This window comes from Diceros bicornis, chromosome 24 (assembly GCF_020826845.1).
Source record: "Diceros bicornis minor isolate mBicDic1 chromosome 24, mDicBic1.mat.cur, whole genome shotgun sequence".
NCBI lineage: Eukaryota > Metazoa > Chordata > Mammalia > Perissodactyla > Rhinocerotidae > Diceros > Diceros bicornis.
The window spans coordinates 42,179,697-42,205,352 of NC_080763.1; the positions used below are offsets into that span (position 1 = coordinate 42,179,697).

At 44.6% G+C, this 25,656-nt stretch overlaps 1 protein-coding gene across 4 annotated transcripts in view; it reads left to right on the forward strand.

Annotated features, from left to right (window-relative positions):
- The first annotated feature begins 17,987 nt into the window (after window positions 1–17,987).
- The window catches only part of VRK1 (VRK serine/threonine kinase 1), an 84,335-nt gene continuing 76,666 nt past the window's right edge, over window positions 17,988–25,656 (forward strand). For 2 of the 4 annotated variants that reach the window (XM_058567661.1, XM_058567666.1), the window contains exon 1: window positions 22,099–22,278. The gene's annotated coding sequence lies outside the window, so the exon portion shown is untranslated. Of the gene's footprint in view, window positions 18,070–22,098; window positions 22,279–24,203; window positions 24,456–25,656 lie in introns of those variants that run through there. The other 2 variants (XM_058567665.1, XM_058567664.1) reach the window with 2 other exon arrangements.

Genomic DNA, 25,656 nt, shown 5'->3' on the forward strand with positions numbered 1-25,656 from the left:
TCCTTCCCGCAGAGTGGCCCCCCCTTCCCAAGGCCGCCCATAGTCCCTGCACTCCCAGTACAGGAGGCCGAGGGGAGGCTGAGCTGTGCCTGTGCTATTCCAGGTAGACTTTGAGCCGTGGAAGGAGACGAATGGCTTGAAATTCCCCCAAATGCCTTCCTCGAAGGGAGGTTTTTGCTGGCTTTGCAATGGGGTCTTGAATTTGACCCAGGAACATAAGAAATTGCTGCAGAGATGATCCTGCCATGAGAACGAAACACCGACTGACACGGTGTTATTGCTTGGCTCCTGGAATTGCACTAAATTCTCATTAATTAACGAAACCCACCTACTAATGATGTTCTCCACATTTATGTCATGTTCTTCCTCAAATGGGCCGCTCTTTCTGGGCCTTCGGAATTGTAGCTATGGAGTGACACGTGCTGGAGCAGGGTGAGACATAAACTATAAAACCGGAGATGTGTCTGAGAAAGGTGTGCGTGTGTGCGTGTGTGTGTGTGTGTACACACAGGCATGCAGGCACTACTTCTTATCTTTTCACAGGATATTTTTTCACTAGATTGGATGCTTTGAGCTTGTCCAGTGTTCTGTTTATCTCTTGCTGTGTAACAAACCACCCCAAAACTTAGTGGCATGAGACAATAGCCATTTAATTATACGCACGATTTTGTGGGTTAGGAATTGGGGCAGAGATGCACACAGGACAACTGGTCTTTGCTCCACAATGGCTTGGCCTCAGCTTGGATGACCTGAACAACCAGAGATGGCTGGGCTGCACAGCTGGGGCTGCAATGCTTGGGCCTTGGTCCTGGCTGCTGGCTGAGTTCCTTGATTCTTCACATTGTGTTTGTGGGGGCTCAATTATCCAAGATGCATTTGTACTCACATGTCTGATGACTGGGCCGGGACAACTAGAACAGCTAGGGCTGGCTGGGTGTCTCACTCTCAATACACAGCTCTCCATGTGGCTAGCTTGGGCTTCCTTATAGCATGGTGGTCTTAGAGGAACTGGACAGCTGGCCTCCCTCCAGAGTGAGTATTCCAAGAAGGCTAAGTGGAAACTCCAAGGGTTCTTATGACCTAGACTTAGAATTCACACAATGTCCCTTCTCCCACATTCTATGGACCAGGCAAGTCACTAAGGCCAGTCCTGATTCAAGAGGATGGGAAATCAACTCTACCTGTTGATCAGAAGATTGACAGCAAATTTGCAGTCACATTAACCTCTAAAGCACATCCTGCCTATCAGCCATTATCTAATGCTCCAGGTGGTGTCTCCAAGCCCTTCTCCACAGGGTCTCAGAACTATCATTCTTAACCATAAATCTAACCGTGTCATCCTCCTGCCCCATGTGTGTGCAGCTGCACACATGCACACATACTCACAAACATACAGCTCTTCAATTCCTTGGAAGGATACCTAAGCTCCTTTGCATGCATGGCTCACTAAATTCTTCATGGCCTGGCTCCTACCTACCTTTCTACCCCTCTCCCTCATCTCCTATTTTTCATCCTAACTTAATCACTCAAAATTCCGGAAAGGCCCTTGTCTTTCTTCTAGGCTTTTGCACATGCTGCCTCTGTAGCGTTCCCGCCTCCTGCAACTATTTCCCCGGGCAGCAACTCATCATTTGAACAGTGCTTCTGTGACATTCGCACCACCCCATCCCATCTCACAAGGTGCACATTTATCTTATGGGCCTTGTCACTTTGTGCAGTAATTGTCTGTTCAGGTGCCTATCTTTCCTTTTAGACAATGAGTTCCTTGCAGCCAGGAGCCATATTTTTGAGGTGTTCTCTTTGCCTAGGAGAGGACATGGGAAGCGGAGTGCATTTTGTGAATGTGACATGCATGCACGAATGAATGCATGAACAGAACAGGTGGATGATGTGGCCTAAGGAATATATTGGAATACCTGAGTGGAAGCATATGAAGTATCAGCAGGAATCTCAAAGCTAAGAAATAACTGAAAAATTCCATTTCAGCTTCTGGAATCTTGGAGCCCTGCTCCCCAAGTGTGCTCTGCCTTCCATTAGTGCTATGGAATGGTGCTAGACATTGCTTGGGGGAAAGATATTCTGTTCTGTGGTGGAATACATTTGGGAAGCCCAAGATTAAACAAAATTAAAACTTTTCGCTTTGACTTTAGGAGTTAAACATGCTGATGGGCATTGGAAATCTCCTCACAGAAAGTATAGGATGCCATGTTTCCCAGTCTTATTTCACTCTGGAACTCTGGTAGGCCACTGGTCCACGGTACACTCTCTGGGAAATGTTGTTCTATTATTCTGGATTCTCACTGCTGCTCTGCCCATGGCCCCTTTCAGGGGATACTCCTGCCTTTAGCACCTGACAACCAGTGGACCAAATGTCCCTGGACCCCAGCTATTGGCAAAGGGTGGGTCAATGACAAAAAGGTACCAATCATCTCCTCTTTTCCACGGCAGGTGACTGAGCTGAAAGGTCCCATGGAATCTAGGTGGAGGCAGCCATATTGGTCCATGCCCAACCTAAGCGACCATGACAGTTCTGTGAAATATTCAAGTGCCCCTTTACAATGAGGAAGTGGAGGCTTGGAGAAACAAGTGACCTGCCCAGGCTAGAGCTGCAGGATCAGTGGTCTTCAGGCTCTGAGCGTGTGGTTCTTTCCACAGCACAACTGCTCTCAGTGGAACCTGAATCCCTCACTTATTGAAGACTCATGTCAACCGGGGACAGGAAACCTACATTCACTGAGCACTTATATGTATCAGGCTTCTTAGCATCTGTAATTAATTGAGCCCTCACAAGAACACTGGGAGCTGGTATTATTGAACTTATGCTATAGATGAAGTGACCCAACCAACGAGGCACACTGGAATAATGAGGGGAATGAGAATTAAACTTCACGGGCTTTCTGGATGATTGAGGGAATGCCTGAAGAAGCTCGTTCCAGTCCATCAGAATGGTTTTGATATCTGCAAATGAGTGCATGGAAGGTGCAGCTCTCTGAAATGTGTCTTATTCACCGGCTGGAGGTCCAAGCCCACTGTGGGATTTGTTACTGCCATAGGCTGGCTCTGGAGGAGCCTTCTGGGGCGAAGGGTCCACGGCAAAATTGGTAGATCCGGCAAGGCTTCTGCAATAAAAGATTTTTATGCCTCTTGTTCAAAGCGTTTAAGTGCCTTTTAGATCACAGATTGAACCATCGACATTATAAAGTGGAACCTTTTAATACCAAAATACACTTTCAGAGTAAGATTCCATTATGGGAAAAAGCATTTCACGGCACCAGGCTAGATAATAATTCTCTCACCTGTAATAGGATATATGAAATGTTTGATGATAAACCGAATTTCTCAGCATTGTAATAAGACAACACACTGCAGGGTGTGTGTGTGTATGTGTGTGTTGTACACACATAACAAGTCACGTCTCATTCTAGACACCAGTTTCTTTATCTGGAAATAGTGAGAATGGGACTTGATGGACTCTGAGGTGCTTCCTGCTGTCAGATTATACGGAAGAGTCATTTTTCCACTCTGGGTTTCCATTTCCTCATTCTTAACATGGGGGCTTTTACATCAATCAGGAAACTTTTAGTTGCAAGTGATAACTCGAAGTGGTTTAAACCAAAAAAAAAAAAAAAGCCAGAGAGGACTATAATGGCTCATTAACTAAAAATCTCAGAAGTGTCTGGATTCAGGCAAGGGTGCATCCAGATGCTCCAGCAATGTTTACCACGACTTGGCTTCCCTCTGTCTCTTGACATCACTGTCAGTCAGGCTCCCTCTTCGTGCTGCCCTCCCTTTGCTCCAGGTTCACATTCTTACTGCTTGGTAACTTTCTCCCACTATTTTCAACAAAAGCCCCTGGATTGAATCTCATTGGCTCAGATTGGATCACACGTCTATCCCTGAACCAATCACCATTTTCACAGTGCAAACTACACTGATTGGCCAGGCCTCAGTCACATGCCCACTCCAGAGCAGAATGGGGAGTGGGCTCAACCCATTGCAACTGTAAGGTAAAAGTGATAGAGGACGGTTCCCCATTGGAATAGTGGTAAGCTGCTGACAGAGGGAGGTGGGAAGGATGTCAGGTAAAGGAAATTACAGATATCCATTTGGGGTTTGAACAAGCTCTAGCTGGCCTTGTGGCTCGGCCAAGCTCTGGAAGCTTATAAATAATAAATACTTAGTGCTGGAGGCACTTTTTAGCAGGCTTACCACTAAAACTCGGGTCTCCTACCCTCAGCTCCATGCACTTTGCCTCTCTTCTTTGAGCTATACAGCAAGGCATCCTGGGAGGGGTTGACCCAGGGGAGCCTCTTGGCAGAGTCTGGTGAGGGCTTTGCTATTTAAACTTGCTTCCGATGACACAGCCAATATAGGGTATTTCAAGTTGGCCGATGTCTTCCAAGTTTCCTTATGCAGAGTCAGGACTCCCAGGTGTGATTTCTGATTACGCTACTGATTTGCTGAGTGCTCTTTGTCGAGTCACTTACCCTTTCTGGGCATCAGTTTCTCAGTTTGTAAATTTACCCTCCTACTCATTGCCTCTCTCCCCACATGCACACCCCTGGGGTCTCTAGATCCCAGAAGGGGATCTGTTCTAGAAGGTGTCCTAATACACTCCTTTGCAATCTGGGTTTCCACGAAGGCTTGGGCTACCTTTCTCGGGAAGTGTTTGTATTTTAACAAAGGAGTGTAAAGAACGCAGTGGCTCTCTAACCATAGGAGTGTTTCAGGCAGTGCGGGATGGCCATGTTCCTGGCTTTGGAGAAGACATGCCTGAGTTCAAGCCTCGACTCCTCCATGCGTGTGACCTTGAGCAGCTGAGTTAACCTTTTCAGCCCTCTGTTTCCTTCTGTGGAGAGTGGGGCCCTTGCAGAGCGGTTGTGCTTGAGTTAGACAGGCTCTGATTTGGAGAGGACTTGTAGCAGCAGGAGACATGCCCATCCTGAGGTCAGTGGGAAATTGTCACACAGCCTTCTCTCTAATTCCATTAAAGGGAATTATGGCAGCAACATCGGCCATGGCTGCCATGATGGGTTGAATTGTGTCCCCCCAAAAGATGTCTAAGTCCTAACTCCCGTACCTGTGAATGTGACCTTATTTGGAAATAGGGTCTTTGTAGATGTAATCAAGTTAAAGATTTTGAGATGAGATCATCTTGGATTTAGGGTGGGCCCTAATCTCTTTTAAGGACACCTAATGACTGGTGTCCTTAAAAGAGAAAGGAGAGGGAGATTTGATGCACACAGAGAAGAAGACCATGAGAAGACGGAGGCAGAGATTGGAGTGACGCTGCCACAAGCCAAGAAACTCCTGGAGCCCCCACTCGCTGGCAGAGGCAAGTTAGGATTCATCCCTCGAGGCTTTGGAGCAAGGGAGACGTTGCTGACACTTTCATTTTGGACTTCTGGCCTCAGAACTATGAGAGAACACATTTTTGTTATTTTAGGGTACCGTTTGTGGTAATTTGTGGTGGCAGGCACAGAAAACTAATACAGCTGCCAACCGAAGTTTGTGATAAAACAGAAACTTTGTAAGTTTTGTAGGGTTGAGAAACTGCCTTTCTGATTACAAAAAAATTCTTATCTCTGTCTTTCTCTCTCCCTCTTTCCCCTCCCCTCCATTCATTCTCAGCATGTGCCCTATCTTTATGTTCAGTCTGATTACCCGTGGAAATTTTCCCTACTGAGCTGATTAATCAAAATACTGAGTCGTTCATACTACACTTTGAAATTCCTGATCGTGCTTAAAAACAGTCAGTAACAGATACGTACAAATAAACCCAGCTACAAACCAGAGTAATTATTTAATTCACTCCAGAATCATAAGGGGGAGTGAAATCATGTGGCAGGAATGGATTTTTAATGATATGTCTTTAGCAATGGAAAATATATTAATACATTATACACGCATAGGCTTTAGTGAGTCAGCCATCTCAAACTAGTCATTTATTCATTCAACAAATTCTCATTGGACCGCGAGCCAGGCACTGTGCAAGCCTGCTGCTCTTGTGGATCTTCAGTCTAGTGCAGAAGACAAACAGCTGAATGTGCAATGACGTTGGATACTGAATTTGGTGACGAGTGCTTTAAAGGAAGGATGCAGGGTGCTGAGAGAGAGAGAGAGACGCAGGATGCTGAGAGAGAGGTGGTTGAGTGTGGGGGTTGAAGGCATGGGCCCTGGAGCCACACTCCTCGGGTTTGAATCCCAGCCCTGCCACTCACTAGCTGTATGCCCTGGACAAGCTACTGACTTGCCTCGTTGGGCTCCGTTTCTTAGGTCCTCTGTCCTTGGACATAGCCTTTCCTCTGAAGTCATGGTCCTTTTTGGATTTCAATGGACAGCCTGAAATGTCGATCAGCTCCTCTGACTTGGAAGGGCTCGAACTCCAAACTTGGTCTCCCCCACCGTGGGCTGCAGCTGAAGTCTCTGCCTGCTCTTTCAGCCTCCCAATTGTTTCCCCTTTGGGCTGCTTGGAGTCTTGCTCTTGCAAGTGCAATTCATTAACCAGTCAGGGATTTCAGGGGTGTTTATACGGAGGTTTTAGGGTTGCCCCTGTTCCTCCCTCCATTCCACAATCCCCACCCCCCATCAATTTTCAATTGCTCTAGCAGATCAGACTGCACCCTCTGACTTCTCAGGCTAATAAGATTGTGACTTTCTTCTGGAGTTCTAGCCACCATGTGGCATGTAGACTAGAGAGTGTCCTCAGTGGACAAGTCAGATCAACGTGGATCTCCCACAGTGTCGCTCCCTTCTTTCAAGGGTCAAGTCCCTTCCGGTTTCTGTGTGCTTTTGGCTACTGTCTGGTGGGAGGTTAGTATGATATATACTACTCCAGCAGTTGCCACCGGAACACTTTGATTGCTTTTTAACTCTACACTTGCTCCTTAGGTTAGTTTATCCATTCTCATGGATAATCCATTCTCATTTTAACAAGCCAACAATATGCTGATGATTCCTAAGTTTTTATCTTCACCCTCTGAAATCTGCATGGATTTGAACATAAAGATAGAGGAAAGGGCCTTGAAGACGAAGAAGTTGGAGCCAAAGAAGAAGTGCTAGGGAAAGGCACTACAAAGGAGCTTTCAGCAAAGGAAATAGAAACTAGAGCAGAGTAGCCTTATGGAGACCAAAAGGAGAAAGTGCTTTAAGAAGAAGAGAATGGGCAATGGTGTTGAATGCTGTGTGGAGGCCCAGTAAAGTAAGAACTGAACAATGGTCATTGTCATTAGTAACACCTGGTCATTGGTGACCAGAGCAAGTGTGCTTTTGGTGATGTGAAGGAGGTAGGTGGCATATTAGAGAGGTCAAAGAGAAGGTCAAAGAGGAGATGAAGAAGCAAAGGTATAGACGCAGACATAGATGTAGAGGGAGGGGCCTCGGCTAAGGAAGGTGCAGCCCCCGGGGGGTCACAAGACACGGGTAGCTTTTTACAATTTCTCAAAAGCACCAAGCCACTTTCATATTCTATGCCTTTGCAGATGCCTTTCTCCTGCCAGGAATGCCCTTCCCATCCCTGTCTGCTTGATTCACATCCACTCATCCTTCAGAACTCCACTTGAGGGTCCAGCCTTACCAACCAGCCCCACTCCTCCTGCTAGGTTAGGCATCTCTTCTCTTTTTTTCGCTCCTTCGCCTCCTCCTACTAACTTCTGTCACAGCTATTGGGGTTTAGGAACCCAATTAACTAACACTCTCCTTTCCTCTGAGTTTTGAAATAAATTGAAACATAGACACAGAATCAAACAGATGAATATCAGAATGTCAGCTTTGTTATCAACAAAGCTGGGTTGGAGAATGTGGCTTGACCTGTGGCCGAATGGGCTTCCTTGGACTGTGTCTCCAGACCTAAACTTGATTCCCCTGAGCCAAGCCCTATGCAGCCGGATGCAATGGGCGGGTGGGGGGCAGATCTCTGCCTCACACCTGTGAGCCTCAACAGACTGGTTTGTGCTTACAGACCTGAGTCAGGAAGGCAGGGCTGGCCCTGATCTGAGCTTTCTTACCCTTTGGAGGCAGGACCAGGCAGGCAGATCAGACAGAGAGAGAGAGAGAAAGCCCTCAGCCCCAGGCTGACTTCCTTCCCCCAGTCTTATCAATCCAAGCCACTTCTCATTTAGAAGGAGTGAGTGGGAGTAGGGCTGAAATTCCTTTCTTACAGTGCTTCCCTGGGGTGTGGAATGGAATTTCCCTTATGGGAACTTGAGGATGGGAACAGCAATCCCCTCTCATGAGGCAACCATCCCCACCCTGTAACGGTCACTTTGTGTCCGTCTGCCCCAGTAGAGTGTGGCCCCCCACTAGAGACAGCAATCTTGTCTTGTTCATCCCCATCCTGAGAACCTAGCACAGCACCTGGGGCATAGTAGGTGCTCAGTAAACCTTTGTTCCACAGGAAATGAATAAACTTCAAGTTAGTCTAGTGGGTACATCAAAGGGCCCTGCCATATGTCCTGAATCCTCTTAAAGCTGCTTAACAGATTTTAAAAAACACCTGAGGCCTTCTCTCTATGCTAAGCTAAGACCCATGACAGGGGAAAGAATGATCAAGTCCACAAATTATCCTTTAGTTTATATTTTAATTCCCAAACATAAATGTTACTTCCATTAAATTGTGCTTTATGCCTCTATCGCAGGTGTTAGCTTACGAAAATATTGGCTGAGCTCAGCTCCCTGGTGTGAAATGCAAATCCTGGGAAATTCAAACGTACTGGTGAATTGCAGCCTGGGTTTCTTTTGTTAATGGTCACTAATGGTCTGCATTCAAGCCACACCTGTTAGATGCAAACCAGCAATTGGCTTGTTTGCTTGGAGTGAGTATAATTTATCAACTTGCTGATTATTCATTCTCTCTCAAGGTATTAGCAAGAGACAGTTATGCAGAAAAAGAGAGAAAAAATTGTCCATTTATCTAGTTTTAGTAGGTAGTGTAGAGTTATCATGGTTTTGCAGTCAGAGAGTTCCAGTATGAAACCCCATTCTGTCACTAATTAGCCATAACCACAGTTGAAGACCCTGTTTCTCATCTATAAGGTACTGATAATCAGAGCTGCCTTTCAGGGCTGATAATGAGGATTAAATAAGTCCCCTCCTAAGGCCTCCCATCATAGGAGTGCAACACATTTTCATTCCTGTTCCCTTTTGCTATTTTCCAGGAACTCTGCCCATCCAGTTTACATTTTAAAGTACAGTTGCACCAACATCTCTCCTTCAGTTCACACTTTTGGTCTCATAGAAGTTTCCTTCTAAACAGAGCGGCGGAAGAAGAAAGGGCTTGAGGCCTGGTGCACAGCCAGGTTGCTGCAAAATGTTGGTGATAGATATGGAGCACTAAGCCGGAGCCAGATCCCAGGTCTTCAGGAGGGGCGGGAGGAGCAGACTCTAGGGGTGTGGGGATGGGCTTACAGGCAGGGCCACACGACTCCGCAGCTCTCAGGTTTGGTCACCGTGTACATTTGTTTGCTTATTCTGCCATTACAAAATACCGCAGACTGGGTGGCTTAAACAGCAGACATTTATTTTCTCTGCAAGTCCAAGATCAGCGTTGGCGAGGTTGGTTTCTTCTGAGACCTCTTTCCTTGGCTTATAGATGACCATCTTCTCCCAGTGTTTTCATATGATGTCTGTCTGTGTCCTAATCTCCTCTTATAAGGACACCAGTCAGATTGGATTAGGGCCCACCCTAACAGCCTCATTTTAACTTAATCTCCTCCTTAAAGACCCTATCTGGAATACAGTCTCATTCTGAGGTACTGGGAGTTAGAACTTTAACATATGAACTTTGAGGGGACACAATTCAGCCCGTAATACTGTGGAAGCAAAGCAAGCAGACCAGAGTCTGGGAGAAAAAGTGAGACCCCACACTCCTCGACACATCAGATGTGTCCCATACGGGGCTCTCTCACCCCCACTATCTGGGATTGGTTTTGGGGAGGAGAAGGGGCGAGATACACACAGGGCCCTTCCCAGGGACACCTTGGCGCCCTCACCTCATAACTTCCCTCTCCCTTTTCCCTTTCCCTACTCTCAGTGTTGGACTCCATGGGGGTCTGCTGAAACTTCTGCTATGCTCTGGCCTTGCCTCCAAGGCCTCCAGGGCCTTGACCTTTGACCTAAAGCCCAGGCTTTTGAAACTCACAAATCTTCTCTGAATTATAATGCTTGTGCCATGAGTTTCAAAAGTGTATTTTAAAATTCAAATGCTGAGAACTGCCATCTTTGTTCTCTGGTTCACTTTCTTGTGGCATTCCTCCATTTTCTTTTTCTTTTTTTTTTTTTTTTTTGCTGAGGAAGATTCGCCCTCAGCTAATGTATGTTGCCAATCTTCCTCTTTTTGCTTGAGGAAGATTTGCCCTGAGCTTACAGCTGTGCCCGTCTTCCTCTATTTTTGTATGTGAGCCACCGCCACAGCATGGTGGCCAACAAGTGGTGTAGGTCTGTGCCTGGGAACCGAACCTGGGCCGCTGAAGCAGAGTGCACCAAACTTAAACACTAGGCCACAGGGCTGGCCCCTGGCATTCCTACTTTGAGGCACAGAACTGGTACATCCTTGTGGCCTGAACTGGGGAGAAACCACAGAGTACAGAGAAATTGATGGAGGGAAGTAGGGGGATAAAGTGATTCATTAACAAAATATAGCCCCCTGTACTCTGTCTTCTTAAAGAACCCTGGCCCACTAAGGTTTCTCCTACACCTGAGCTTGATACTTATCTCAATGATCAGTTCCCAGATTTTTGAAGATCGGGGCCATGTGCTGGTTCTTCACTGTGTAACCTAATATTCCCTTTGACATAGAGCAAGAGCATAATCATTGACATCATATAGCTGAGTGCAAATCCTGCCTTCATCACTTCTTATCTGTATGACTTTGGGCAGGTTGCCTATGTTCTCCAAGACTCAATTTCCTCACCTGTAAAATGGGCTAATAATGGTACCTACCTCATAGAGTTGCTGGGAAAACCAAATGAGCTACTAGATATAAAGCACTTAGGACCATGCCTGGCACATGGTAACTGCTAAAATACGTTAATTATTATTACTTAAAAATATTTGCCTATAGATTAATTGAAACACTATGGGTTTAGTTCAAGCAAGGTGGCGATGATGGTGATGATGTGTGGAGAAAAGGAAAAACACATTTTCTATGCAGTGACTATATTTGGCAACAAGTCTCTCCAATTCTTTTGTGATAAAAGGATGTTGTTTTGCTCAAAGCCCCTTTGAGTCTCATAATAATGCTTATATATAGTGCCTTTTGTCCCAGACTCTTGGAGCAGCCCTGAAATCAAAACATAACAAGAGTTGGATGGTTGCAAAAATAAAAGCAAGAATTTGCTTTTGTTTTTGGAAAAGCTCTCCTTCCTTTCCTAGTTTGGAACTTGGCAGCTGGATATGAACATGTATGTATATTTGACCTGAGTCTGTGGCTAGCCACTGACAATAAATGATGACAGCTGCTTGAAGCTTGGCTCCTGGAGATGGAGTGATGTGAGAGGTAGACTTCATGATGTTTTGAAAGAGGAAAATAAGAGAGGGATGAGCAGAAGGAGGAGGAAACAACCTTTGCTGAGTGCCTACTAGGGGCCAAGAACTTTACATCTCGTTTAATCCCAACAACTACTAGAATTTATAGATGAGGAAGGAGGCTCAGCAAGGTTGATCGTTTCTACAAGGTTGCACAGCAATTAAGGGGCAGAGGAAGGTTCCAAACTCATGTCTGTCTCATTCTCAAAGCCCATGTTCCTATCACGGTACCACGCTGCTTCTCTCTTTCTCTAAGGACGTTTGTCTTCACTTTCAAAAAGTGTAGAGTGGGAGAAAGGAAGAAAGATCCATGCTCTTGGGAGTTTGGGAGTGTCAGATCCAGTGTGCAATGTGGGAAGTGGAATGAAGAGGAGAGATGATCTGGAGAGAAGTTTTGAGCTAACATCCATGCCGATCCTCCTCCACTTTATGTGGGATGCCGCCACAGCATGGCCTGACAAGCAGTGCATGGCCTGACAAGCGGTGCGTCGGTGGGCACCCAGGATCCGAACCTGGGCCGCCAGCAGCAGAGCACGCACACTTAACCACTACGCCACGGGGCCGGCCCCTGGAGAGAAGTTTTAACAAAAGAAGCACTGGTGTCCTAGAATTTAATCAAATCTAAGACTCCATCAATTGTCAGATGCCCTATTATTTTATGAGCTACTAATAAAGAAAAAATAAAATTACTGCCAATTACAGTTGGCATTGATTGTAAGACATATCCTGATTTCAGAGACATTAAAATGTGAAAAGTTTGCATGTTGGAACTGATACAAGATGTCAGTTATCAGGGCCAGCTCCTCTCCTATATTAGTTAAAGTTTAATGCAGGACACAATAAACATTGTAGGTATTTTAAGCACAGATGGATTTAGTACAGGGAGTTAGGTACTTATAAAATCACTGAAGGGCTGGACCAGCAGGATCTAGCTAGAGCACTGCAGAACTGCCTTGTTCTAGGAAGGCAGTGCTCTAGTTCTGCCTAGAGCACTAGTTCTGCCTAGAGCACTAGTTCTGCCACAATCAAGAAGGGAAAGAATAAGGAGTCCACTCCTGGTACTACAGAGTTTAGCAACACTTCGAGAGTTCTAGCCAACTGCACAGTTAGAGGGAACTCAGTCCACCACCTTCACTCTTGACACAAAGTGCAAGTTTGGGGGGGGTTTCCCAAACCACCCTCAGTTTTGATAATTTGCTAGAAGGACTCACAGAACTCACTGAAAGCTGTTATACTCATAAGTATGGTTGGTTTGTTGCCGGGAAAGGATATAGATTAAAATTGCCAAGGGCAGAAGCAGAGGCTAGGAGGGTTCCAAATGTGGAGCCTCAGTTATTCTCTCCCTGTAGAGATAGGACAACTTTCCTTTCCCAGTATCAATGTGTAACAATATGCATGGAGTATTGCCAAGCAGTCACCTAAGCCTCAGTGTCAGAGTTTTCATTGGGGCTCCATCACAAAGGTATGATTGATTGCCCATGTGGCTGATCTGAGTCTCTAGTCCCTCTGGAGGTTGACTGACACCGCGTGACCCAAAGCACTCACCATAAATTGCATTGTTGGTCCTTCTAGCATGGCCAGCCACCACCCTATCTGGTATGGCCAGTCCCCACCCTAAATTGTACTGTTAGACTATCTGGTGATCCAAGGCTCCTAGGCAAACAAAGACACTCCCATTAGGCATGGCATTTCAAGGTTTTAGAGATCACTTCCCAGAAGCTGACGGCAAAGGCCAGAGCTCCTTTTGGGCAAGGTTAAACTCTTTACTACACAAACTCACAACTGTACCTGCCACACAGAGATCAAGAAGCTGCTACTGCTACCAACACAACTGCCTTCTGACACTCATGAAAGTAGACACTGGCATTGGAACACTGCTGCAGAAAAATCCCAAGACTCCATGCCTGTGTTGACACCTCACTGCCCTCCAAATCTTTCTGGAGGAACCTAACTGGTGGAACCTAATTTGCATCCAGAGCCCTAAGCACTAGGGTGCCTGGAAAATGTGGGTTTTAGCTTTGCAGCCTCTGCAATAGGAAGGGACGGTAGAAGGTGGTAGAAACGTGTGCTGAGTGTCAGTAGACCATATCTGCCACTCCTCCCGACAAGTGGGCAGAAAGCAACCCATCTATACGCAGCTTACACCACCCTCGGCTCAGAGAGTTTCGCCAGCACATTGTGAAACAATTCAGTCATTCTTGGAGGCTCACATATTAAATTTTCCTGTACCATTAATCTCTCAAAACTTGGGGAAGACAAATAACTATGGCATCTCAAAAACCTGCTAAAAGATATTAACACACAAAATGATGAATGGTTGGTGCGCTGCATGGAGGGTGGTTAAACATTTGGTCTTCTGAGTTAGTGGAATCGCTGGCTTAAAGCCCAACTGCATCACTTATTAGCTGTGTGACCTTGAGCCGGTTACTTACCTTCTCTGAGCTTCAGTTTCCTTATCTCTGCAGTGGGGGAGAGGATAATACCAACCACCAAGGGTTATTGTGAAAATTTCCTGAAATGTTGTTTGTAAAGTACTAGCACAGTTCCTGGAAAATGCTTAAAACTTAATAAATGGAAGCTGTCATCATCATCATCATTGATGTCACCATTATCAGGATGAAGAAAAGGAGAAGGAGGGAGCATTTTCCTAGGCCTTTAAAACCCCATCCATCCACTTCTGACCTCAGAACAATCTATAAACATCAATTATTGTGTCATTAAATCTAAAAGGACCTCTCTATACTATTGTGGGTGTCACTAGATTAGTTCAGCCGAGTAACTAGGTCAACGTTACCTTGTCTACAAAGCCAGGCAAAACAACTTGCTCTTCTTCCTGCGTTTTCACTGCCCAGAGTCTGTGTGCCACCAGTTAGCTCTTATCTCCTGGCATTTTCCAACATCAGCAGCTGTGATTGCTATCAGGTGGGATATGGAGTCAGGCAGCTCTATTGTTCACCAGCAGTGACCTTGAGCAAATCAGTTCATTTCTCTGGGGCTTTGTCTCCCCATCTGGACCCTAGGGATCACATTACTCACTTCTCAGGGTTACATGAGATGGTTTTCCCAGTACAGAATAAGTGCTCATAAAGATCATAGTTACTAGAATTTGTGCACATGTCTGTTAAGGACACTGTGCCTGGCACATGGTAGATGCTGAAAAATCTTTGCTAAAATGGAAATAAGGGCTCTGGGCACCTGGATGAGATGAGGCATCAAAACCAGGGGTAGGGGACTCAGAATATCCCTGAACACATTCCACTCCTCACTCCTCTCCCCTTTCCCTCCTCCCAGAAGGGAACATTTCCTTGGGTTGTTGTTAGGTCACCTACACTGAGTAACTGACACCCTAGCAGCTTTGTTCCGGGTAGATCCAAGCCCTTCTCAGACATTACTCATCTCCCTCCCACATCAGCTTGGGGAGGCAGAGAACTGGGTGGTCCAGGATGGTTGTTCCCATTCTACAGATGAAAACAACGAGGACCAGGACTCATGAATTGACTCATGGGTAGAACCAGCACCTGCTGGGCAGCCTGGCAGGGCAGTGTCGCTTCCTAGTGACTTTGTTTGTTTGAACTTCATGTTTGTTTGAACTTCACAGACTGAGTTTCTGCCATGCTCTAGCCAACACCAACCTCCTCTCCCTTTCCCGAAGTGCCCTGTATCATTACTACCTTTCTGTGTCTTTGTGCTAGGGTTATCAGAGTTGGAGGGGCTCCTGAAAATAAAAAGGGCACTCTGGGAACAGACTATGTGACAAATCAATACAGATCCCATGCACAGATTTTTAGCTGGTCTGCCCTGGCTAGGCAGCTGGAAAATTTTTATTCATTGGGCCAGACCCACTCATGGGTCACCTTGCTGTATCCATGATGACCCATTAGCCAGGAATCCGATCACCTGACTATGACAGCATTTTGAAAAATCTCTATCCCTGCATTGAAATTTTTCTTTATTAGAATTTTCCTCAGGTACTGAGGCTGTGCATTTAAAGGCACTTAGAAGTAGATTCAGGGGGCCTGGAATAATTTAAACTCTTTGAGATATTTTTTTCCCTTTAAGAAATGAGGTAATGTATGTGAAAAAGCACAGTGCTGACCACATAGTAGGACCTCTTTAAACATTACTTAAACCAGAATCTCCAGAGTCCTAGAGGTTAGCCCAACCTCTAGCTCACAATAAGTGCTCAGTGAACATTTGTTTGGACTGTCTAGATATTTTTGAATATATGGCAGGGCTATACTCATGAACCTTTCCTCTCTAGTTCAATTCTTAAGTTCTAAAGGCCAGCCACAGCTAGACCTCACTGGGCAACCTTCTGCACAGTCTTGATCTTGATACCAAGCTATCAGCTTATCAAAATTCATCAAGGGTCTCTTATGTCCCAGATTTGTATCCCCACCTACAGCATTTCAGGCATGCTTCTCTGTGACGGCAGCTTGGACTGGTCTCCTGCATGCTCGGCACTGGTAGGACATCTCAGCACGTGTGGGTGGTGTTGGAGGTGTTGGTAACTGCCTTGGAACATAGCTGGATTTAAGTCGCATTTAACAGTAAGCCATCCAACCGAGGGTGACATAACCATGAGCTCCAGAATGAATACCTTTCAGTCTCACCTTGGAATACTCCATGCACTGTTGCTGACTTAATTGTGCTTTAAGGCCAGCCAATTGTTAACCCAGTGTGGAAGCGGGGACATCTCTGCTGCATGTGTATAGTGAGGTTAGGGGAACATGGTTCAATGTGACAGATAAGTCCTGTTAAGTCTTCTTAGCGTGTGTGTTTGTAGAATGGCTCTCTTAATGGATTCTGCACACAGTCTTGTTGGGGAATTCCACACCCATGAGATGTGTGAATCTTGAGACCTCCTTGCTGAAAAATATTCATCAAGTGCTCACCTGGAGCGTGTGTTTCCATCAGGGTCTCAAGACGAAGCAGATGACATATTTGAAATAGGAGGGTTTATTTGCAATGAGACTATTAATAGGTATGGGGGTGGGAACCACAGGGATGGAGCAGCAACTTGTGGCGCAGCAGCAGTCATGGTGTTATCATCTGCAGATCTGAGGCACAAAGGGAGGGAGCTGTCACTGCAAGCTGAAGGGGAGGGCCAGCGAGCAGCAGCCTTCAGCTGAGGGACCCAGCCAGCTGGAGGTGACCTTGCCAACAAGGATCCAGAGGAATACCTACCCTCAGCAACCTTCCTCCTTCCTTCCAATCCTCTGTGGGATTTCACACTGGCCAAATCCACCTGAAGCCAGGGGCACAGGAACCTTGAAGTGGTTTGTACAGCTCAGCCTCCTGGGATCGAGGGCAGGCTGGAGAAATATCGGGAGCAGGTGAGGGTGTCTGGAGGGGCAGATGTAAGTCATCAGGCACAATGCTGCACTGTCCAATGGACACGGGGGTTCTAGGTTTTGTGAGGACTGACGCTCACACAATTTGGGGGGTCCGCTTTAAGAAAATCATACAAAAATATCCTACTTTGTCAAATAACACCCCCTCCCTCCCCCAAAACAAACAAACTATGTGAACACATTGTTAAGGCCCTTCCCAGGGCTTTGGAAGGGACCCATGCATGAGAGGCTCTGAGCTTAATGCTTTGTTAGCTTCATTGTAAAGCTCCCTCTGCCTATGGCTTTGGTGATTTTGTTCTAAAACAGCGTCCCAGTCCACAATAAGCTTATAGTCTCATGAGTGATGGAGGCTTAGACAACTGATTATAAATGCAAAGCAATGAAAACTACAGAAGGTTAGGCAGACATTGAAACAGGCTTTGAAAGACAGGATTTAGACACATGGCAATGGGAGGGCAGAATAACATTAACACTATTTACTATTTATTGAGAACCTACTACGTGCAAAGCACTTTCTATAAATTAGATCATTTAATCCTGACAAGAATAGGAAACTGAGACTCACAGGGGTTAAGCAACTTAGGTCACAAAGCTACATACAAAGTGGAAGAGCTGGGATTTGAACTGGGGGCTGATTTGCTTCCAGAGCCAGGCCATAGTATACTGAACCAAACTACATTCCAGGGTAGAGGACCAGAAGGTGGGAAAACGCAGCGGAGACACTCAGCCAATGGAAACATAGGACTTTTACATCTAACCGTTTGTCAATATACTTATTTAATAAATCAAGCTACTGCGAACATTGGCAATATTTACTTCGGTTCCTAGAGCATTGATGGGTACAGTATCTGATTAGAAAGACAGACTCAGAGGCTATAGACCACATTTCCCAGAAGCCCTCGGGGGCAGAGACCCGGTTCTTGCTTTGCCTTTAAAAGACTCCATTTCCCAGCATGCAGCGGGAGCGCCGGCCCACGGCTCCCGGCATTCCCGGGGAGGCGGCGGGGGCCAGCGCGGGCTCCGCCCCTCTGCGCGGCGCTCCCGCTCGCCCCGCCTCCCCCGCTCGCCCCGAGCCAATGGGAAGGCCCCATACTGCAGGGTGTGACGGGGCCGGCGCCGCCGCGGAGTTGCGAGTCGGCGAAAGCGGCGGGAAGTTCGTAGTGGATAGAAGGCGGCGGGTCCGCGGCTCCGGGTAGGGAGGCTGCGGGCGCCGAGCGGCGGCGGCGGAGGGGGAGGCCGGGGGCCAGGCCGGCGCGGGGCGGCCGGGCGGCGGTGACCTCGGGGGCGCCGGGGGCTGCGGGCGGCGCGGCGCGGACGTCCCTCCTGCCCGGTCTCCCTCGGGCCCGCCGCGGCCCCGGGCTGCCTGCACGGGCCGGGCCGGCCCCTAGGCCTGGGTCCACGTTCTGGACGGCGTCTGGGCGCGGGGAGACTTGCGCCACGTCGGGGCGCTCGGGGCCGGTGTGAGAAATGGGGTCCTTCCGCTGTCATGGAGCTCACACTCCGGAGGGAAACAGAGTAGAACAAACACGATAATTTGCATAGCATGAAAAACGCTCTTAGCAGGAGGACAGGCGATTGTGGCCGCAGTGATGGGGTTAGGGAGGGCATCTCAGAGGAGGTGACGTTTGACTTGAGACCTAGACGGGAGAGGGAACCTGCCCCCCTGAGGATAGCCTTCCAGCTTGCGACCGCCCTGTCCCTTATCTGTCACCACCGCAGTGAGGCCCGGGGAGAGGTTGCACTTGAGAGCAAGGTGCAGGGCGGTGGAGCTCGGTGCGGGAGTTTTAGGAGGGAGTTCGTGTCTGTCTGACAGTTCCTCCGCCGTTCTTCTCTCTCCCTAACTGGCAGGGTGGCAACTGATGCAGCTGTATGCAACGGCAAAAGATAGTTTTCCTACTGTCGAAATAGTTTTTGGCTCTGGTCTCAAAACTCTTAGGTGATTTAGTTAAATTTGACAAACAGCACCAGAGTGGCTGGGTTGAGAAGGAGGGAGGGAGGGAAGGCAGACACTAGGTTCCTGTAGAGGCATCCATCCTCTAACTTCTTTTCTGTCAAGTCACCCATTTTTGTCTCACTTTGTATCGACTCTTCTTTTCTCTCCCTCATCTGCCTTTCTTGGAACAACTTGGAAATACCTGTTTTGCTGTTGGGAGGGTAGTGGTTTTAGGAAACTGTTGAGAAGCCTCATTAATTATTTTTTTTTCTCTCTCTCTCTCTTTTTTTTTTTTTTTACTAAAATTGCCCATCTGTTGAGTCTGAAATTTGCAAGAGTAAAAAAAAAAATGTAGGGCAGTATTTGTTTTTAAGAGTTCAGAATAAAGGCACCTTACTTTTTATTACACGCTGAGCATGATACTTTTGGAGAGAATTTAGTCTACAATTTGAAAGCAATTTCAGAGGGAAGCAAAGGTTCTTTATATAATCATTTTATTCCAATTATGTTTATGCTGTTCAAAATGGCAGGTTCTGGGTAGACAAGGTTATTTTCTTCTACCTATGGAAGGGAATGTAACCTAAGTAGTCACTTAATAATAGCTTTCTCTGCTGAAACTGCCACAGATGGTGTTCTCTGTGCATCTCAACATTGCTGATCAGATTCTGTGTTAATACGGTATACAACTGAAATTTTTTTTTTTTTTTTTTTTTTTTTTTGTGAGGAGATCAGCCCTGAGCTAACATCCGCCAAGCCTCCTCTTTTTTTGCTGAGGAAGACGGCCCTGGGCTAACATCCATGCCCATCTTCCTCCACTTTATATGGGACGCCGCCATAGCATGGCTTACCAAGCAGTACTTTGGTGCGCGCCCGGGATCCGAACCAGCGAACCCCGGGCCGCCGCAGCGGAGCGAGCGCACTTAACCACTTGCGCCACCCGGCCGGCCCCTACAACTGAAATTTAATAACAGTAAACTTGTGTTAAGCATTACTGTCAACTTAGCACTAGTATCTACTACAAATATCAGGTTTATAGTATACTGGCTTTTTGTTATGTTCAGTGCTGCAAAAATTATGAGAGGTTATTTGTTAAACATAAAATAGGACAGTAACGTGTCAAGCATAGAACCTGGCATATAGTAAGTTAGTAAGTACCCAGGAAATGGTTACATGGAAAACTTATGCTAAGTTTTATTCCAGGATGCAAGTGTATATTTTAAAAATAACAGTAATTGCATTCAAAATGTTGACAAGCCCTAAAATTAAATTTCTTAATTAGGCCAGCTTTTTTCTTTTTGTATTTGAGAACTAATATGAAGTAATAATAAATATATAAGTGAGTGTCCTAGATGTCTAGAAAAGAAAAAACGATTTTTATTTTGACTACTATGTATTTTTTCCTTAAAGCCATCCTTAATAAGATAATAATGTACTATGAATAGAATTTTGATTTGAAAAACAAAACTTACTGGAAATGAAACAAAGCTTTAAAATTTACCATATATCAAATGAAGGATGACTCCTGAATTTATGCAAATGTGCAAATGCTGATATCTCCATATATCAGGCAGTGAACCTAGTGGGAATTAAATGCTGCCTCTTTATGTGTGTGGGTTAGGCTTTCATGAAAATTGGTCTTGATGGGTTTTGAGAATGGATTGGTAACTGAATAGGACTGGAGAATATTTTTCAGACTGGAGGATATTTTACGTGCTTGCTGAGGTTATTTTTCAGAGTGAGCGGAAATGGACTCGTTTATTGCCCAGATAACCATGTGCCTACTCTATGTCAGGAAGTCTGCTAGGTGCAGAGTCTGTTCTTGGTATTGTAGTGTTTTGTTGAAGTAAGTTTTCTTTGTTTTAGATTAGTAGAGGTCATTTGTTTTTACTTTACTTATCTAGCATCCAGCACACAAGAAGTCAGTAAATGTGTAGGGCACATTTGAAGAAAGTATGGAATTTTGAAGAGGATGTAAGATTAATTTAGAAAGGTGATAGAATCCTGACAAAGCATTTGGCTAGGTGGTGTAACCGAGATGTGTTTGTACCCTAGGATGTATTTGCTCCTTGTGACCCAAATTCCTGTGAATATGTTCCCACTTGCCATTATAAAGATGCAAAGAGGGCTGTACCCTTAGATTTTTTTCCCCCTTGACTCCTGAAGGATATTTTTAAGTACCTTGCATTCTTTTTGTGTGTGTGTGTGTGTGAGGAGGACCAGCCTTGAGCTAACATCCAATGCCAATCCTCCTGTTTTTTTTTGCTGAGGAAGACTGGCCCTGGGCTAACATCCGTGCCCATCTTCCTCTACTTTATATGGGACGCTGCCACAGCATTGCTTAACAAGCAGTGCGTCGGTGCGCGCCCGGGATCTGAACCGGCGAACCCTGGGCCGCCAAAGCGGAGCGCACGCACCTAACCGCTTGTGCCACCGGGCTGGCCCCTAAGTACCTTACATTCTGAGGTTGCTGTTTTGAAGTACTTTCATGCACTTTTCCAGTTACTCCTGCTCCATCTCTCCCAATGTTGTCTTAAATCTTTGCACTCAAACTCAAGCACATTCTCCTTATTATTCTTGTTATAGATGACATATGGACACCACTTTAAAAAAGAAAAGCTCTCTAGAGAGCCTAGAGAGGTATGAGGTGTACCCTTCCCCCCTAATAGAAGTTAGATTTTTAATACTAGTAAATACTGTTGACAAGAACTGCTCTACTTTTAGTAACATTCTTCAGTAAATTTATTAAGAATTTTATTAGCCAGAGCATCTTTGTCAGCTTGGAAAAATACATTGTGAATCATATTACTTGTTTAGTCTTCATGTAGGTGCATGAATTTTGATGATTCTTTGCAGTAACTCCTATCTCTCCATGGGTCTCTGGCCCATAGGATGGGAACCAGTGCTCTAGGATTTGAAAATTAAGATAAACACTGTTCACACTGGCAGATATTTGGATGAATATTAAACATATACACATACTAAAATGTTTATCATTAAATCCATGTACGTTAAGTGGGAAGATATACTACGTGGAATCATATAATTAAATTGGAGGGTTACTAAGTTTGAGATTTGGCAATGTTCTGTCATATACTTTTTGAATAAATAACACACTTAATTGGAAGGACACATTTGTCTTATGGAGCTTAATATCCAGAGCAATATAGCTGGTCCTGCAAGGAACTAAATGAGAACTGGAAAGTCATTAGGAGCAAGGGCAGCACCATCCCACTCTTTGGGAGGCCTTGTAGTTTGTTTCTGTGCATTTATTTTGTTTGCTCTTGGCAGGCTGGCTGTCTTGCTGCTGTTTGCATGTGGGGTAGATATGTCTGCTCCAGACCCAGCTCCTTGTTTCAAGAACCCAAAAGCGACTCCGTTACCTATCTAATTGTCAATTATATCTACAATCAAAAAAAAAATCTTGAAGTTAGAAATCTTATAGCTAAGATAACTACAGCTTTATTTCAGGTAAATTGCTTTTCTCAGATTGTTTTACCAAGTAACAGCTGAACAAATGCCATTGTTTGATGATTCTACGTATGAGTGAATTGTGATCACATTTCACAATACTAAGTGTTAGAAAGTGCTGTTAAACCTTTAGTCTTCATAGACTGTGTATGGAAGACATAGAAGCAGAAACTTTTACTGTTTCTAGGGGCAGTGTTGCTTTTTTTCACTTATTGCAGTTTACTATATAATATGACAACAGAGCTATCAACATACAGATTATGTCTAATTGTAAATTCTTAGAGATAATGAGAAAAAAGTATTATTTGAGAATCAGGAAAAAAGTTGTTAAAATTCATTTTTTTAAAACTAAGTTCAGATTGTAACAATTAAGAGGCTTAATCTTATTGTTTTTGGGCTTTTGGAAAATATTTTAGAAGTTGTGACTTTCAGACTTACGTTACCGCTCATGTTGCTGGGAGGAAAGTCAAATGGTACAGCTACTGTAGAAATAGATTTGGCAGTTGCTTAAAAGGTTAAACATGACACTTAAACACACGACCCAGCAGTTGCTCTCCTGGGCATTTATCCTAGAGATGTAAAAACTTATATTCAGACAAAGACCTGTACTTAAATGTTCATAGTGGCTTTGTTTAGATTAGCTAAAAACCAGAAACAACCCCACACATCCTTAGTGGGTAGCTTGTTAGGCAAAATGTGGTACAGCCATGTAATGGAACACCACTCATTACAAAAAGGAGCAAACTGTTGACCCACACAGCAGTTTGGATGGAGCTTAAGGCATTGTACTCAGTGAGAAAAGCCAATCTCAAAAGAATGTGTGATTGTATGATTCCATTTATATAGCATTCTCAAAATGACGAAGTTATTGAAGTGGAGAGGAGATCAGTTTTTGCCAGGTTAGGGCTGGGGTGGAGTGAGATGTGACTATGAAGGGGTAGCACAAAGTTGTTTCTTTGGGGTAATAGAGCCTTTCTCAGTCCTGATTGTTGTGATGGTTACACAAATTTTTACACATGATAAAGTGTCTCTACACACACACAAACAAAAAGAAGTAAAAACTGAAACTCGAGGAAATATAATTACTAATACTGTACCCATGTCAATTTCCTAGGTTTCATCATCGTATTGTGCTCGTCCATTGTATGGCTCTACCACATTTTATTTAGCCATTCACCATTGAAGGACATTGGGTTGTTTCTAGTTTTGACTATTACAAATAAAGCTGCTATGAAGACTCGTTTAGATTTTAGGGTGCATCTCTGTTTTCATGTCTCTAGAGTAAATGTCCAGGAGTGCAACTGTTGTTTTCAACAAATGGTTTTGGACCAGTTGGACAACCTTAGGCAAAAGGAAAAGAAAAAAAAGAACCAAGATCTAAACCTCATATCCTGTGCAAAAGTGAACCCAAAATGAATCTATTGAATCACTTTTTTTACCTTTATCAAAAATCAGTTGGCCGTATGCCCTAAACTGCATACAAAATGAGGATAGGAGGAAATGAGTAAGCAATTAAGTATGAAAATTAGTACAGTCTTAGGAAGGTGTGACGTGGCTTGAGTCTTGAAAAAAGTGTGTATAGATTTGAGAGGAAGTGGGAAAACATTTTAGAGAATAGCCTGAGCAAAGACAGGTCCTAGAGAAAATAAGTAAGAACGGGCTGTTTTGGTCATGTGAGTGAAGTGGAGGAGGGTAGTAAAGGAAGGATAGTTTGTGATTATAGAAACTGCTGGCTAGATTGTAGAGTTTATAATCTGTGTCATTGTTCTCTAGAAAGGTACTGTAGGTTCTTGAGCAGGAAAATGATACAGGAGAAATGGTATTCAAGAGAAGTTGTTTTAGGGCCATGTATGGCCGTAATAGTTTGGCGGGAAGAACAGGGTATAACCATGATCTTTAACTTGACTTACCACTTTGTGTTACAGATGTCTACCAGAAAGCTAAAAAAGTGATGTCCCTTCAGAATATTAAGTCCCTAATATTTCCTAGAATAATAATACTAGATTTCAGACTTGCCACTGTCTTTGGTGATGGATACTGAGAACTCTGCTGGACTTTCAAACTCCTTCATATTAATGCTACTTTTAATAAGTTGTACAAGTGAGAAGAGGAGTAGTTTCTGTTGGCTCATTGTTGACGTGGATGACATTTCTTATTAGGCCGAAAGGGTTCAAGAGGTGAGCAACTGAAGTGATAAAAACATAAAGAATTGATAAATTGGTTCAATGAGGAAAAGTTAATGGATCACTTTTATTTATGATGGCAAAGAGGAGACTCGGGGCTTGTTTAATGAGCATGTCCTGGTACTTGTATTTGAAGAACTATACAGAGAATGATGAGGACCAGCTGTTCTTCAAAATCACTGAGGACTGAACAAGGACAAATGGCTCAAATTGCAGCATATTGGGGCTTTAGTCTGAGGGAAGAATTTCCAGACAGTAGGGACATTAGACACCAAGAGATCTTTAAGGGTAGAATAGGAACCTAGTGTAGTTTAGGAACATTTTGCTTATAGTAAGGGGGATGTGACAGGTGACAGTCCTCGAGTCCTAATTTATTAATTTGTGACTGAAAATACTCGGTTTCTGTTTTCTTAGCACCCACTTTAGTTCTTGATTTCTTTCTCTGAACACATTATACTTTTTTCTTTTCATCTGTGGGACTCTCATTTGGTTTCTGCTTTCTTTTATGCATTTAAAAGATTATCTTGGATGTAGATTAGACTTCTGGTCATTTTTAAAATAATCACCAACAAATATAACTTATTTAATGTCAGACAAACTACTAAATATCAGTGCATTTCTGCTTTTTTTTTTAGAACATGGAAATGCATATCATCCCATTTTTAAAGAAAAATCAATGGTGACTTGTTGAGCAAAGGATTTTACTGCATAAGAGATTACCATGACGTATATTAATGAAAGATTGGCGGTGTGAAAAGCTTTAGTGCAACCACTTATTTGTCTTCAAAGTACCTTTTCTGTTTGATGTAACTTCTTTAGTCTGACTCTTTTCTACAAGTATAGATCTTTTTTCCGTTGAAATGTTGAGATTGACAAAGAATATTTCATTTGTGATTGCAACCCTTCATTATTATCACAGAGAATTTTTTTTCTTCTGTAGAAGAGCAAGCTCTTACAGTGCTATGCAAGCTGCCCATTTAAAACTATCATTGCTTGGCACCTATGCCCTAGTGACAGTTTGACCAACATGTGAGCAGGCACACTGCCATCCTGACAGATGGGCGTGAGTCTAGGCAGCCAAGAAACCATGTATCTGTATCCAGTGTATTTGTTAAGGGCAGGATTCCCAGTCAGGGATGTTCAAACGTCTGTCCATCCTGAGCTTTCCCGCCTGTGGATAAAGGGATGTCATCAT